This window comes from Stegostoma tigrinum, unplaced genomic scaffold, assembly GCF_030684315.1.
Source record: "Stegostoma tigrinum isolate sSteTig4 unplaced genomic scaffold, sSteTig4.hap1 scaffold_63, whole genome shotgun sequence".
In the NCBI taxonomy this organism is placed as follows: domain Eukaryota; kingdom Metazoa; phylum Chordata; class Chondrichthyes; order Orectolobiformes; family Stegostomatidae; genus Stegostoma; species Stegostoma tigrinum.
Genome location: NW_026728568.1, coordinates 598,501 through 614,186, shown reverse-complemented (window position 1 = coordinate 614,186; position 15,686 = coordinate 598,501). Strand labels below are relative to the sequence as shown.

The window sequence follows — 15,686 nt, the reverse complement described above, 5'->3', positions numbered from 1 at the left end:
CGAAGAATTAACCAGTCATCACCTTTTGTTGCAAGTAAAAGGTTTTCACTCTGAGTGGCGGAAGGAAGTTAGCAAGCCAATCAAAGAAAATGGACAAGAGAATTTTGACTAACCTGCGAGGACAAGAATCCCAAAATGAGCTTTTAATGATCTACTCTCCACAAATAACTCAGAGACTGATATGTATCAGTTTTAACTTTTATCTTTTTTGGACACACCACATTTCTAGCCTAATGTATACGTGGAGTATTGTTATTTATTCCTGCATTTAGTAACGAGCAAACTTTTTCATTAAACCAAAAAAGCATGGTTAAATTGGCTCCTTTTAAAGCACAAATTAAGTTGGGTCAGGGCAAAAGGTATCAATAAGGGAGGGGTTCCTTTCTAATAACTTTGCTGTGACCAACCTATATGAGCAGCTGAATAAAGAAAAGAAGTCCAGCACTTCTTTCCTCATCCAGAAGCTTGATAATTTGGGGAATCTTATCTAGAAGTGTATTAAATTAAGAAGCCTTTCTCAGGGACTGGTCATTACAGGTCTTCCCAAACTGACAGCAGAGATTATTGGATAAGAAATCAATTCTGTAGTTCATATTCCAGGAGTTTGCAATTGGACTGCTGATAAATATTGTATTTTTGGCCTTGTTAATTTTAAGGGAGAGATGTTGCATTGATACTAAATCTATTCTGTATCAATAACAGTCTGATTCTCCACATAATGTCCCCCAAACTGTGCATTTATTTTAACTCATTCACAGGATGAGGGCAGCATATTGGTCATTCCTAATTGCCCAGAGGGCAGTTAAGAGTCAACCACATTGCTGTGGGTTTGGAGTCACCAATTATGGATGGCAGTTTCCTTCCTGAAAGGACATTAGTGAACTAAATGGGTTTTTCCCCCACAATCAATGACGGATTCATAGTCATCATTAAATTCCTAATTCCAGATTTCTTTTAAAAATTGAATTCAAATTCCACCAATTTCCGGGTCCCCAGAACAATACCTGGATTAATATCCTAGTGATAATACCACTAGGCCATCCCATTGTATTTTATTAAGTTCATTCCATTAAAGCAATATCTTTGTTTGCACATTCCATTACCAATGATAGGTAAAGAGCACAACTACTGACAGCATCCACTGGTACTGGGAGACATGCAATTTTAATGTCCGAAAAGGAATATGCACGGAATGACAAGTCAATGGCAGTTTGACATTGACAGTTGCAAAATACAGGGGTAGCCTGTAAATTTAAACAGCTGTAGGCAGTGACTTTTACAGCACTAGTTACATGAGAAAATTGATTTATTTTTGTCAATATTGAATTTTTAACCAGTAATATTTCTGCTTTTAAAATTGGCATGCAAGGAGTTAACACCCAAGGCCACAAAGCTTTTGTCAGGCAAAAATTTAAACAGACAGTTGTCACAGATTGTTCTGCTCACAATGTAAATTTATTTCAACTCATGCAATGGAATCAGGTGTGTTAATTGGTTAAGGCTAACTGTCATTTGTAATCCTAAACACCTTGTGGTAATGCTGAAGATAATTTCACTGCTGGAGAAGACCACCATCATAATATATGGTCATTTAATCTGATTCAATCAAGTCCTGATTTACCAGAAGCCGAGGGAGAAATCTGCAGCATTATGAAGCAAAGCCATTTCACTAACAGAGACAGCAGGAACTACAGATGCTGAAGAATCTGAGATAACAAGGTGTAGAGCTAGACGAACACAGCAGGCCAAGCAGCACCAGAGGGGCAGGAAGGCCGACGCCCCGGGCCTGGACCCCCCCCCGACCCCTTTCTGAAGAAGGGTCTATGCCCGAAACGCCAGCCTCCCCGCCCCTCCGACGCTGCCCGGCCCGCTGTGTCCATCCAGCTCCACACCCCGTCATCCCATTTCACTAACAACCTGCTCTACTATCCCACTTCACCAACAAGCTGCTCCAATACCATCTCATCAATATCCTGCTCAAATCAAATATCATTTCACCAATAACCTGCTTCAAATACAATTTGTTGACAAACTACTCCAATACCATCTCACTAGCAGCCTGCTCCCATACCATCTCATCAAAAACTTGTTCTCATAACATCTCACCAACAAATTGCCCCAAATAATCTCTCCAATAACCTGCTCTATTACCATCTTACCAACTACCTGCTCCAGTATCCTCTTAGCAACAAATTTCTCCAGTACATCTCACCAACAACCTGTGCCAATACTATCTCACTAATAAGTATTCTAGAGCAGTGATCTGGACTCTCCAATCAGGGAGACATTATCACTTCAAAATTCCCCTCAAACTCACCATTACTGCAAACTGTAGCAGATTCCAAGTAATACCACAATACCTTCTTGGGGAAAAAACATGCTCTCAATAAATTCAACATTCACAGCATGCCTGAAAGCTTGAGAACAAAACAATCACACAGCGTGTGCGAGAGATAATGGGAACTGCAGATGCTGGAGAATCCAAGATAACAAAGTGTGGAGCTGGATGAACACAGCAGGCCAAGCAGCATCCCAGGAGCACAAAAGCCGACGCCCCGGGCCCAGGCCCCCCACCAGAAAAGGGGGACGGGGAGAGGACTCCGAAACAAATAGGGAGAGAGGGGGAGGCGGCCCCTTGACCTGTCCGTCTTCCCTGGACTGACCTATCCCCTCACTAGTTTTGTTACTTACTTCTACATTTATTAAATCCACTTTTTTTTAAAGCATTCTTTCACAGGATGAGAGCACTGCTGGCAAGGCTAACATTCATTTCCCATCCAGGAATGGCTTGGTGGGCCATTTTGGAAGTCAATAGAGAGTCAGCCATATCCCAGTGAATTTGAAGTCATATACCAGAATTGCTGAGGAAGGCAGATTCCCTTCCCTGAAGAATAGTTTAGTGAATTCAGTTTTCTGTTACAACAATTTATGATAGTTTCATCATCACTGTTACTTTTAACTCGAGATCTTTATTAATTGAATGTCATTTTCAGCAGATGCTTTTGTATTTTGTATTTAATATTAGGATGTTAGTTTTAATTTAATTTCTTCTTTACATTTAATCATTAATTTCAGGATATTTCTCAGATTTTATACGCTTCCTCTCCATTAGGTTTTTAAAGAAGAAATTGCCCCAGTCAAACAAGAAGTCAAAATATTAAATGATCTGGCCAGTCAGTTATCTCCACTTGATGTCTCTTTCTCTCCAAAGATTTCTCACCAGCTTGATGACTTAAATATGAGGTTGAAATTTATACAAGTAACAGTGAAAACATTTTCTAAACTCGCCAATCTGTTGTAGAAAGCATGTACAAATAATTTGGCTTCAAATATATGAGCAAGATAAAGAACCCTTTCAATTTAAGCAAGCAATTAATATTTTATTATCATGGTTCATGAAGTTATTTAGTTTTATAATATTTCTTTTCCAAAAATACAATGTTCTGGTCTGTAGTCTGCACTTTAGAATGTAATCGCAAAACAAAATCCAAATAGTGAGAGATGTGAGCATCCGAACTACAGTCTGAAATGGTTCAGGACTGGAACAATTTGAATATATTCATGATGAAGCTGCAGGTCGCAGATATTTTTCCCGATCCATCTAAAAGAATTTGGAATTGGACCATTGTGCTCACTGCTGTACACTTCAGTATTATGTATTGTTTCATATTTTAAGTCCCTGAGAAAGACAAACTTTAATGAATTACAACAAAGATATACTTGATACATTGAAGGAAAGAATGACATAAAATTGTGTGAACTGAATGTATTTCTTTCAACTGAGCAGATTTTGATTGATGTCAGCAAAGTAGTACATGAAAATATTCTTTATCCCATAAAGCCTCATGAAATGTTTTATTGAGCAAATTATTTCAGTCTTGTTCTGTGTCAGTAGCTTGCTTGGCCATTTAGCACAATAAAACTCCTTATCAGTTCTAGAAAGCAGACAAAAACATAAGAAATAGCACCAGGATCTGGATGTTCTACCTCTCGACCCTGCCTCACCGTCCGATAAGAACATGGCTGACCTGCCCAGGACTCAACTCCTCCTCCATACCAGCTTCTCAGAGCCCTCAACTTCTCTATTTCAAAAATCTTATCGACCACCTTGTTTAAATACTTTCAGTGATGTCCCTTTCACAATTCTCTTGTATTCTAAACAATCGCTACCTGCTGAGAGAAGAAATTCCTTTGCATCTCCGGTTTCAATAAATGTTCCCTTCTTCTGTAACTATGTTGCTGAGTTTGAGATTTCCACACTAATGGAAACATTGTCTTCACATCTAGCCTGTCAAGCCCCCTCAAAATTTTGTGTTTCAGTAAGATCACCCCTCATTCTTCTAAACTTGAATGAATAAAGACCTCCTGTGTAACCATTCTTGATAAATCATGATCCGACGAATCAGCCCAGTGAATCTCTTTTGAACTGCTTCCCATGGCTGTGTATCCTTTCTTGTATTTCTCCAAGTGTGACCTCCTCGATAGCCTGATCAGTTGCAAAAAAACTTGCCCATTTTTGAACTAAAACCTCCTTCCAATAAAGGCCAAAATTCCATTTGCCTTCTTAATTACTTGCATCACCATCGTCATGGCTCACATCAACTCCAACCTACCAAAGTGCTTTGATCCTTTGCAATTCACCTACCACTGCAACAGGTCTCCAGCTGATACCGTCTCCCTGGCCTGACAGTCATCCCTGGAATGTCTGGATAACAAGGATACCTACATCAGGCTGTTACTTATTGATCAGAGCACCACCTTCCACACTGTAATTCCAAACAATCTCCTCTCTAAACTCTGAGACCTACGCCTCAGCATCCCTCTCTGTAACAGGATTCTCGACTTCCTGACCCAGAGACCACAATCAGTAAGGATAGATGACAACACTTCCTCCACCGTAAGCCTCAACACCGGTGCCCAGCAGAGCTGCCCCTACTCTATACTCCTTATGGAATCATGACTGTGTGGCCCCAACTCCGTTTACAAGTTTGCTGATGATGCTTCCATTGTAGGTCGGACCTCAAACAACAATAAGTCAGATTACAGGAAAAACAATTGAGTGCTTGCTGGCATGATGGAAAGATAACAATCTGTCCATCAACATTGCAGAATGAAGGAGCTGGATATTGATTTCAGGAAGCTTCTGTCTGCAGCAATGGTGCTGAGGTGGAGATGGTTGATAGTGTGAAGCTCCTGGGAATGTTGCTCACCAACAATGTGTCCTGGTCTACCCATGTCAACATGATGGTCAAGGAGGCTAAGGAAATTCAGCATGTCCATGAGGACCCTACCTAATTTTGTAGATGCATCCTATCTGGATGCATCTCTGTGTGGTATGGCAGTTGCTGTTCCCAAGACTGCAAGAAGCTAAAGAGAATCATGAGCACAGCCCAATCCATCACGCAAACTAGCCTTCCATCCATTGACTCCATCTACACTTCCCACTGCCTTGGGAAAGCAACCAACATAATCAAAATACCCCCTCACTCTGGTTATACTTTCTTCCATCCTCTTCTGTCGGGCAGAGGATATTAGTTTGAATAAGCGTACAAATAGATTTAAGAACAGCCTCTTTCCTGTTGTGACTATTGAACGGACCTCTCAAATGTTAATTCTGATCTCTCTCTCTCAGCATCTTCTCTGTGGCTGTAAACACTGTATTCTGCACTTTGTACGGTATGATTTGCCTCTCCAGCATGCAAATCAACACTTTTCACAGTATCTCAGTACATGTGACAGCGATAAAGCAATCAGTCACCTGCATGCTGTTATGTGTTTCATGGACGAGAGCATCCAAGTCCCCTACCCTGCATTTTTTTAGAGTCCCCCTCTATTTAAGTAAGAGTCTATCTTTTGATTCTTCCTACCAAAGTGTACTTTCCTACAGAAAACTCTCTCTGCCAACTTTTTTCCGACTTGCTTGACCTGTCTATCCCCTTGCAGATTCTTTATGTCCTCATGACAACATTCCCTTACTCTATTTTTGTAGCATCAGCAAATTTGGATGGATTTATGCCTTGTCCCCTCCTCTAAGTTATGAACGTAGATAGTAAATAATTGTCGTCTTGGGACTGATCCCTGTAGCACTCCACTAGTTATGGCTTTCCGGCCTGATAAAGATGGTTAGAAAATAACTGGCTGAACCACTGAAATGAAAAATGTGAAAAATATGCACTTTCATTGTTTGTGAAATACTTAAATCAGATTGTATATAATAAAATATAAATATTACAGTAGTTCTTGATGAATTCAGTTTATCATTGAGCTTTATGAAAATTCTGAATATAGTTCATGATTTATGATAGCATCAGTTTTCATGCATCTTTATCTGAGAATTCAGCAGAACACCTCCGCTCAGTTCGCAACAAACAACTGCACCTCCCAGTCGCAAACCATTTCCACTCCCCCTCCCATTCTCTAGATGACATGTCCATCATGGGCCTCCTGCAGTGCCACATTGATGCCACCCGAAGGTTGCAGGAACAGCAACTCATATTCCGCCTGGGAACCCTGCAGCCTAATGGTATCAATGTGGACTTCACCAGTTTCAAAATCTCCCCTTCCCCTACTGCATCCCTAAACCAGCCCAGTTCGTCCCCTCCCCCCACTGCACCACACAACCAGCCCAGCTCTTCCCCCCCACCCACTGCATCCCAAAACCAGTCCAACCTGTCTCTGCCTCCCTAACCTGTTCTTCCTCTCACCCATCCCTTCCTCCCACGCCAAGCCGCACCCCCATCTACCTACTAACCTCATCCCACCTCCTTGACCTGTCCGTCTTCCCTGGACTGACCTATCCCCTCCCTACCTCCCCACCTATACTCTCTCCACCTATCTTCTTTACTCTCCATCTTTGGTCCGCCTCCCCCTCTCTCCCTATTTATTCCAGTTCCCTCTCCCCATCCCCCTCTCTGTTGAAGGGTCTAGGCCCGAAACGTCAGCTTTTGTGCTCCTGAGATGCTGCTTGGCCTGCTGTGTTCATCCAGCCTCACATTTTATTATCTTGGAACCCTCCAGCATCTGCAGTTCCCATTATCTCTGAGAATTCAGATTTGTTTTGTCAAAAATTGTGCTGTGCCACACATGATATTTGCTAAATCTGTCCGGTCCCAGCAGTTCAACTTGTTCAGTTTTGAGATAACTTTTGTAAGGACCCCACAGTTGAGCGACCTTGCGTTGATAGCGCACTACACACTTCTTGCATTGAAACAAATGCACCTCAGACCACCTGTCCGTCTGCATTCATCATCTGCTCTGTGTCTACTCTTCCTCTTAGTCACACTGACTTCGTTATCTAGTTCCTTACAGGCTGCAGTTATTATCTTGTTACTGCCCACTAACCTGTGCATTTGGTTCCCATCCCCCTGCCACATTAGTTTAAATCCTCCCCAACAGCATTAGCAAAAGCAGCCCCGAGGACATTGGCTCCCGGTGTAGACGGTCCAATTTGTAATAGTCCCGCCTCCCCCAGAACCGGTCCCAATGTCCCAAAAATCTGAACCCCTCCCTCCTGCACCATCTCTCAAGCCACTCACTTGTCCTGCCTATTTCTTCATTTCTACTCTGACTAGCATGTGGCACTGGTAGCAATCCTGAGATTACTACCTCCTGAGGTCCTACCTTTTAACTTGGCTCCTAACTCCCTAAATTCTGCATGTAGAACCTCATTGTGTGTTTTTTTTAACCCATGTCATTGATGCCTATATGCACCATTACAGCTGGTTGTTCACCCTCCCCCTTTGGAATGTCCTGCAGTCGATCTGACACATCTCTGACCGGTGGACCTGGGAGGCAACATAGCATGTTTTTGACCATAGAACCGCCTATCTCCTCCCCTTACAATAGAATCCCCTGTGGCTATAGCCCTTCCACTCTTTTTCCTGTCCTTCCTGTTTTGGAGGGAGATGACCACAGGGGACACCACTGCCTTCCTGCTTTTTTTTCTGCCTTTTGGTCACCCATTCCCTTTCTCCCTCAGCTATCCTCATTAGCGATATGACCAATTTGCTGAATGTGCTATCGTGGATGCTCCAAAGTGAGTCCATCCACAGCTCCAGAGCCATCATGTGGTCTAACGAGAGCTGCAGCTAGACACACTTCCTGCCCGTGAAGGAGTCACGGACATCAGCCACGTCCTTGAGCTCCCACATTGAGCAAGAGCAGCATAACACAGGTCTGGGATCTCCTGCCATTTTTCGTCTTCAGCTCTACTTAGTGCTGCTATAATATCAAATATTAGATTAACGAAATGAATAAAATTGTACCATGTACACAGATCCTTGAAAGTTGCCAACCAGGTTGAGAGGGCTGTTAAGAAGGCATACAGTGTTTTAGCTTTTAATAATAGAGGGATCGAGTTCCGGAACCAAGAGGTTATGGTGAAGCGGTACAAAGCTCTGGCGCGGCTGCACTTGGAGAATTGTGTACAGTTCTGGTCACTGCATTATCAGAAGGACGTGGAAGCTTTGGAAAGGGTGCAGAGGAGATTTACTAGGATGTTGCCTGGTATGGAGGGAAGATCTTAGGAAAGGCTGAGGGACTTGAGGCTGTTTTCATTAGATAGAAGAAGGCTGAGAGGTGACTTAATTGAAGCATATAAAATAATCAGAGGGTTAGATAGGGTGGTGACGGCAAGCACGATGGGGCATAGTTTTAAATTGAGGGGTGAAAGATACAGGCCAGATGTCAGAGGTAGTTCCTCTACTCAGAGAGTAGTAAGGGAATGGAACGCTTTGTCTGCAACGGTAGTAGATTTGCCAACTTCAGGTACATTGAAGTCGTCATTGGATAAGCATATGGACGTACATGGAATAGTGTTGGTTAGATGGGCTTGAGATCGGTATGATAGGTCGACACAACATCGAGGGCCAAAGGGCCTGTACTGTGCTGTAATGTTCTCTGTTCTGTGTTCTATTTATTGTTGAATAGCAGCAGGAGGTGAGGAGGCAGAGACTGCATCCCTGAGGTCACGGAGGGAAGGAAAAGAGGCTGTTACTTAGAGATTGAGAAGCAGGAGAGGGCACAACCCAAAGGTTTGGGAGTGGAGAGAGGCTGCAAGTTAGAGGTCAAGGTGAGGAGAGGCATCAGTTGATGTAGTACATTAAATGTAATACAGAAAATTGTGAAGTGGTTAAGTTCGGTCGGAAAAACAGTACATAAAATGGAAGGAACCATTCTGAATGGGTGCAGAAACCTTCCATGCTGAGGGAACTTTGTGAAAATGTTGGAGACAGAGCAGGACCAAATTACAATAATGATTGCAGTGATGTGATATCTCATGAAAATTGATTAGAGGAATTGGGACAGCTTTCCTCGAAGATGCTAAGACTTAGAAGAGATTATGTTGAATCTTGCAAAATCATTTGAGGTCTGGTCAGAGCAGACGACGGGAAGACTTTCCTACCTTGTGACAGAATTGAGAATTGGATGCAGAGGTTTGCAGTGATTGACAAAAGAAGTAACTGCCCTGTAAGAAATAGCTTTATCACAGTCTATAGAATGCATTACCTGGAGGAGGCAGTTTCAGCAAAAGATGCAAGAGAGCATTAGTTGATTAATGAAAGAAAAATAATGTGCAGGGTAAGGAAAAGGCACAAATTTGTGATATGTATTTGGAGAGCTAGTTCAAACATGATGGACCAAATGGCTTCCTTTTACCGTGATTTGGACTGAAAATTTGTTTAAAGTAAAGTGTTATTGGCTCTGGGGCACGGCGGAAAAGGGTAAGGTAAACAGGACGTGAGTGATCGGAGACTTGATCGTTCGAGGGACAGATAGATGAGTTTGTAGCCACAATCAGGAATCCAAACACAGAACTTGCATGAAAGAACAAAGAAGAGGAATAGATTCAGTTGCCCCCAGTGAAGACTGTGACCACACCTTCACCCGCTGTGGGAGAATCTGCCTGATATGAACGAAGCAACCACCAACAGGTCCGCAACCAATGAGCACAACTTTCCTCGAGTGTTCATCCAGTGAGAAGCACCAAGAGGAAGGCAGCCTTTTTCCTACATTTTGTAAGCTTGACCATTTTGGAAGAGAGCCCCCCCTTCTCTGACATTCTGTTCTATAAAGATCAAATGTATTCATTCCTGATGTTGCATGAGGCCAGAGAACTTCTACAATTCTACCACACTGTTGCTTCCAAACCTGTTTCTTTACTTACCATCTCCTCAATGTTTCATATTCTCAATCTGCCCTCTGCCTGTCTTTGTTCAGAACGTTGTTCAGAAAAGTAATTCCTTTCATCCCTTTAACTTCCAAATTATGTTTGTTCCTCATGGAAACTGGTATTCTGCTTCACTTTATCTATTGCCTCGAAAATTCTGGACTAATGTGTAATTGACAGTGAGTTTCAGTGCTATTTATAATAGGATTAACTGAACTTAACCACTTCAGGGCATAATTTAATATTGCCTTGCACATCTCCAAAAAATTTTAAGAGCCTGCTGTTTGTACTTTTATGTTGGTTTTCATGGCTATTTAGTTTCTGCTCATACATTAATGAGTGCCCTAACTGCTTGCTGAGTCTTCGAGTTTGCCTTAATGACAGGAATCCTGAAAGCAATATCCTCTGTTTTGCACCATCTCATCATATTGATGAACTGCATTCTGTATCCAATTCTATCCATTCATCTGTTGATAATTTCACACTACATTGATCAAGTCCTTCCATTTCATTATAACATGTTCCATTCTTGCAAGGGATGTGGCTATCACCGGTGAAGGTATCATTTGTTGTCCTTCACTAATTGCTGTTGAACTGAGTGGATGGCTGGGAGGGTGGTTCAGAGCTACCTACATTGCTGTGGCTCTGCAGCCACATGTAGATCAGATGGGGTAAGGATGATCAAATTCTCCCCAAAAAGACATGAGTGGATCAGATGGATTTTTACCAACAATTGTTGATAGTTTCATGATAGCGTTACTGGAAATAACTTTTAGTTCTGGGTATTTTTTTAATGAATTGTAAATTTGACCAGCTGCAGTGTTTGAACATGAACCTACATTCTCCAGAGCATCAGCCTGGGTCTCTGGATTTTTAGTTCACTGTATTTGCCACTTGCCCACTGTCTCTCAGCCATTATTACAGTTTATTTCTTTGCTATTTTTTTCTCTTTCCCTGGAGAACTTCCCTTCTGCTGTCTGAGCTGAAAATGTGTATTGTTGCCTTTACAGCTTCACATGTTAGAATTGCTGCTCGTCAGATTTACCTTTTCCAGGAAGATTCTGGCAAGGTTACTTCTAAATAGGTTTATGCCACCATGGCAGATGAAAACCTCCAATACTATGGGAATGTTGTGAATATGTTGGATGCAGAGCAGAAGCAATTTACAATAATTCCAGGGATGTGATATCCCATGATGAAAATTGACTAGGGGAGTTGAGACAGTTTTCCTTGACTTTCCTAGCATTTGTTTCCTCCCAAACATTTTTCAGTTTCTTCAAAATAAAAAAATACATAATTAAACTACTAAACTTATAAAAGTAAGCGATGAGTGCAACTGGATAAAAGTAAAAGCAAAATGCAGATGAGCCTCTGAATTATTTGTGAGGAGCAAGTGCAAAGATGTAGCAGCTGTGATTGGATTGGGCCAGTAGCGTTGACCTTGATAGTTGAGCTGACAGTTTTGATGTTGATTTTGTAATCAAAATTCCTTTGTGATTACTTTTGAACTCACTGACAGCATGTGGAGGAAGAAGGGGTGATTCTATGTTTTTTCTGGTAGGATAGGGCTGTTAAAAATCGCTATTCTCAAAGCTGTGTCCCTCAGCACTCTGGGCCATATACCAGGACATTTTCTGCTAATAGTGACAGGCTCATTGTTGCATTCACTTTTTAACCTCTTTTTCATACATTTCTGGAGGCTAACACAGATATGCCTGAAAAAGGTGGCTGTTTGCTGACAGGGGTGCAGTCAGCCCCTCGGTCTGTCTTTTTAGGAGGTCTGTCCCTGTTTGAAATTTCTGTGATTCTTTACAGCATTACGTGGGCTTCTTGTAGGATCTTTTCAGTGAGTTCACATTTACAGTTTATACTTTCTGTAGCAGTCCTGTTTTTCTTTCAAAAGTGAGTAATTTTGAAATGCGAAGTGAAAAGAGGCCTGTTTGTATTTTGAAGCTCTGATCCACTGTCATAACACTGGTTTTGTTTTAAACATTCATTGAAAGTTTTATAATTCTGATCAGGTCAGGTATGAGTTGGTTGTGACATATATCTAACTAGAAGTTTGATATTTGACTATCGAAAATGTAAATTATTTTTATTCCTGTAATTGTATAAAGGGAATTAATTTCCAATGTTTAGGTACAAGGTATTGAGGAGTTAAGGGGACATTAGGAGAGAGTAAATATGTTATATCGTCTGTCATAGTGAGATTTGAAGCCAAGTCCCAAGGACATTAGCTTGTGGGTCTGGATTAATAGTCCGATGATATCACTACTCCACCCCCACCTGTAGAATTTTGTGTCTCTTGTTTGTCCACGATAGTTGTCCACCCTTAAAAATAAAATGATTTGACAACTTGAAGAGAAAATTATCTTTGCAGTATTGTATTCTCAGCTGATTCCTTTGAAGGATTCTTTCTGATATGTTTTGACAGCCTTTCTAATAACAAACGGTATTGGAGTTAATAAAACTGCCAAGGAATGAATGGGTCTTTATGCTATATTTATGGTCGAGTGGTCAAGCCACTACCAAACTGCTAGAATTTTAATCTGGGCCGGCCTAGAGCAGCTAATCATTTTTGATGAAAATTACACGCATAACCCCTGTAGGACAGAAGCAAAACAAACATGAAGCCTAAAGTGACTCTTTATAATGTTCCCTTCAGGGCTATTAAAACTATCCTGTACTTCTAATGAGGAAATATAATTTTTAAAATTAATTTATTTTCATACAAGTCATTCTGTATCCTCAGCACATAATGAGCTTGGCTTATGACAGTCAGCCAACCAACCGCCAACTTAGACGCTCTTAATCATCATTGTGGCCCCCTTTTTGAACTTGACCAGTGACACACAACTAAGATTAACAGCATGTACCTCTGCATCCTTTGCTTTGATTAGTAATGACATTGAGCTTACCAGCTTGGAGGTTCTGAGTCTCTGCTCATTATCAAGGAGCTTAGTTAGGTGCCGCTGAGTCAATTTTTGCATCACTATATTTATGTTATTTCAGCTTCTTGATGGTGTCGACGTCAGTAACTCTTGGAAGCCAATATTATCAGTACTTTTTCTAAATGGGCCTTGTGTTGCTGGCTAGGTGACTGTTTATTGCTCATGCCAAATTGCTTAGAAGGCAGTTAAGCGTAAACTATGATGCATGGCCGAGACTGAAGGGTTTGTTCTGTACCATATGATTCTGTGATTTTATGAATGCGAAGACTGGAATCACGTGTATCCTAGGCCAGGTTTCCTTCTGTGTCGGGCATTAGTGAACCAAATGGCAATTGAGAATGGTTTAATGGACACGTTCTGGCTAACTTTTTTATTGCTGACTTCCATTGAATTCAGGCTTCGGAAAGAATGCCAAGAGTAGGTACGTCAGCATTGCAGCATTCCCTCAACATTGCCATCATTTTGTGCTCAAGTCCTGGTTTGGAGCTTCAACCTAAAATTTCTAACTGGGTAGAGGGTGGAAAGAAGAGGATGACTGTGTCAGTGGAACAAAAATGACAGACACGGAGTTTTTTTTTCCTTAAATCATTCATGGAGTGTGTCCATTGTCCAATTCTAATTGCCTTTGAGAAGGTGAGAATAAGTCACTGCAGTCCATGTGATATGGGTATATCCCAATATGAATAGTATAGTATTTATGATTATTTGGAAAAGCACAGTTTGATTCGAAATAGCATGGCTTTCAGAGGGGTAGGTCAGGCCTCACAAGCCTTATTGAATTCTTTGAGGATGTGACAAAATACATCGATGAAGGTAGACCATGGATGTGGTGTCTATGGATTTTAGCAAGACATTTGATAAGCTTCAACATGGTAGGCTCAATCAGAAAGTAAGGAGGCATGAGATTCAGGGAAATTTGCCTGTCTGGATACATAGCTGGCTGCCCAATAGAAGACAGGTTGGTAGTAGATGGAAAGTATTCAGCTTGGAACTCGGTGACTCGTGGTGTTCCGCAGGGATCTGTTCTGGGACGCCTGCTGATTGTGATCTTTATAAACGATTTGGAAGAGGAAGTGGGAGGGTGGGTTACTAAGTTTGCCAATGACACAAAGGTTGTTGGAGTTGTGGATAGTGTGGAGGGCTGTTGCAGGTTGCAACAGGATGCAGAGCTGGGCAAAGAACTGGCAGATGGAATTCAAACCAGAAAAGTGTGAACTGATTTATTTTGTAAGTTCAAATTCAATGTAGATTACAGGGTTAATGGAAGTATGGAGAAACAGAGGGATCTTGGGGTCCATATCCAAAGCTCCCACCAAGTTGCTACCCAAGTTGAGAGGGTTTTTAAGAAGGCATATGGTGTGTTGGCTTTCATTGACAGGAGAATTGATTTTAAGAGCCATTAGGTTATGCTGCAGCTCTCTGAAACTCTGGTTACTCCACACTTGTATTTTTATGTTCAGCTTTTGTCGCCTCATTATAGGAGAGATGTGGAAGCTTTAGAGAGGGTGTAGAGGAGATTTAGCAAGATGCTCAAAATTATCGGAAGTCTGTCGAGAAGCTGGGCATGTCATGCTTCCGCACTGTTTGCGAGTTTGCAGCATTCATATGATGAATGTACTTGTTCAGAACTGAGGAAAGGTCACTGAAATGGTAACTCTGATTTTCCTTCACAGATGCTGCCAGGCCTGCTGAGCTTTTCCAGCAACTTCTGCTTTTATTTCTGATTTACAGCATCCGCTGTCCTCTTGGGTTTTCACTCAGAATTTTTAATTTGTCGCAGTGGAAGGGATCAAAAATTTTGTTTTTAAGAGGGACCTGAAATAATTCCGCAGAGCTGGTATCCTGTCACCAAGTCACCTTTTATTTACAAACTGAGAGTCCTTGACACTCAACCGACTCTTTCAGAGTGAGCAGGATGTCCGACACTCCAGTTCTTATCAATCAGCCAGGGCTTCCTGACTGGACCAGATTAAGCCCCATTCAGGAAACTCACTCTGTGCTGTCCATCTGGCTGACCTCATTACATTCAATATATTCCTCCCCTTCTGAGTTCAAGGACACAGGCTGGTTCTTTTTCTTTTGTGGTTTCTGGATGTTCTAGCGTCGGGTCAGGTTCCTCTAATCCTGTCTCGGATACGGGCAGAGTGTAATGTGCAGTAGCCTGCCTCTTGCACCGAGAGTATTTCGCAAGAAATCAGTTTTATTCTGCAAGCGGAAAAGGCGTCGAGGCAGTGACCATCTCAGATTCCGAGAATCTTGACGGAGAAGTCGAACACACATGTTCCCAAACTATTGGAAAGGCTGTCGAGGAGCTGGGCACGTTGTGCCCCTGCACTGTTTGCGAGTTTGCAGCAGTCTTGGTGACATTCTCGTTCAGGGCTGTTGCATCTACTTGATCTTTATATGTCATTCGACCTGACCTCACATTGACCATGCCCGTTACTCATGCAGGTACATTCCTCTGGTTCCTACACCAAACATTATCCCCTGAAATAAACTCTCTCACTCAGCAGTCTCATGTCTGGCACTGGCTTTCCTGATGCCGTATCAACCTAGTTTGGTTAGCA

The 15,686-nt window shown here is 41.9% G+C and overlaps 1 protein-coding gene across 7 annotated transcripts in view; it reads left to right on the top strand.

Moving 5' to 3' along the window:
- Nucleotides 1-15,686, top strand: part of LOC132209042 (dystrophin-related protein 2-like) — a 150,392-nt gene that overhangs the window by 65,017 nt on the left and 69,689 nt on the right. The window lies entirely within an intron of this gene.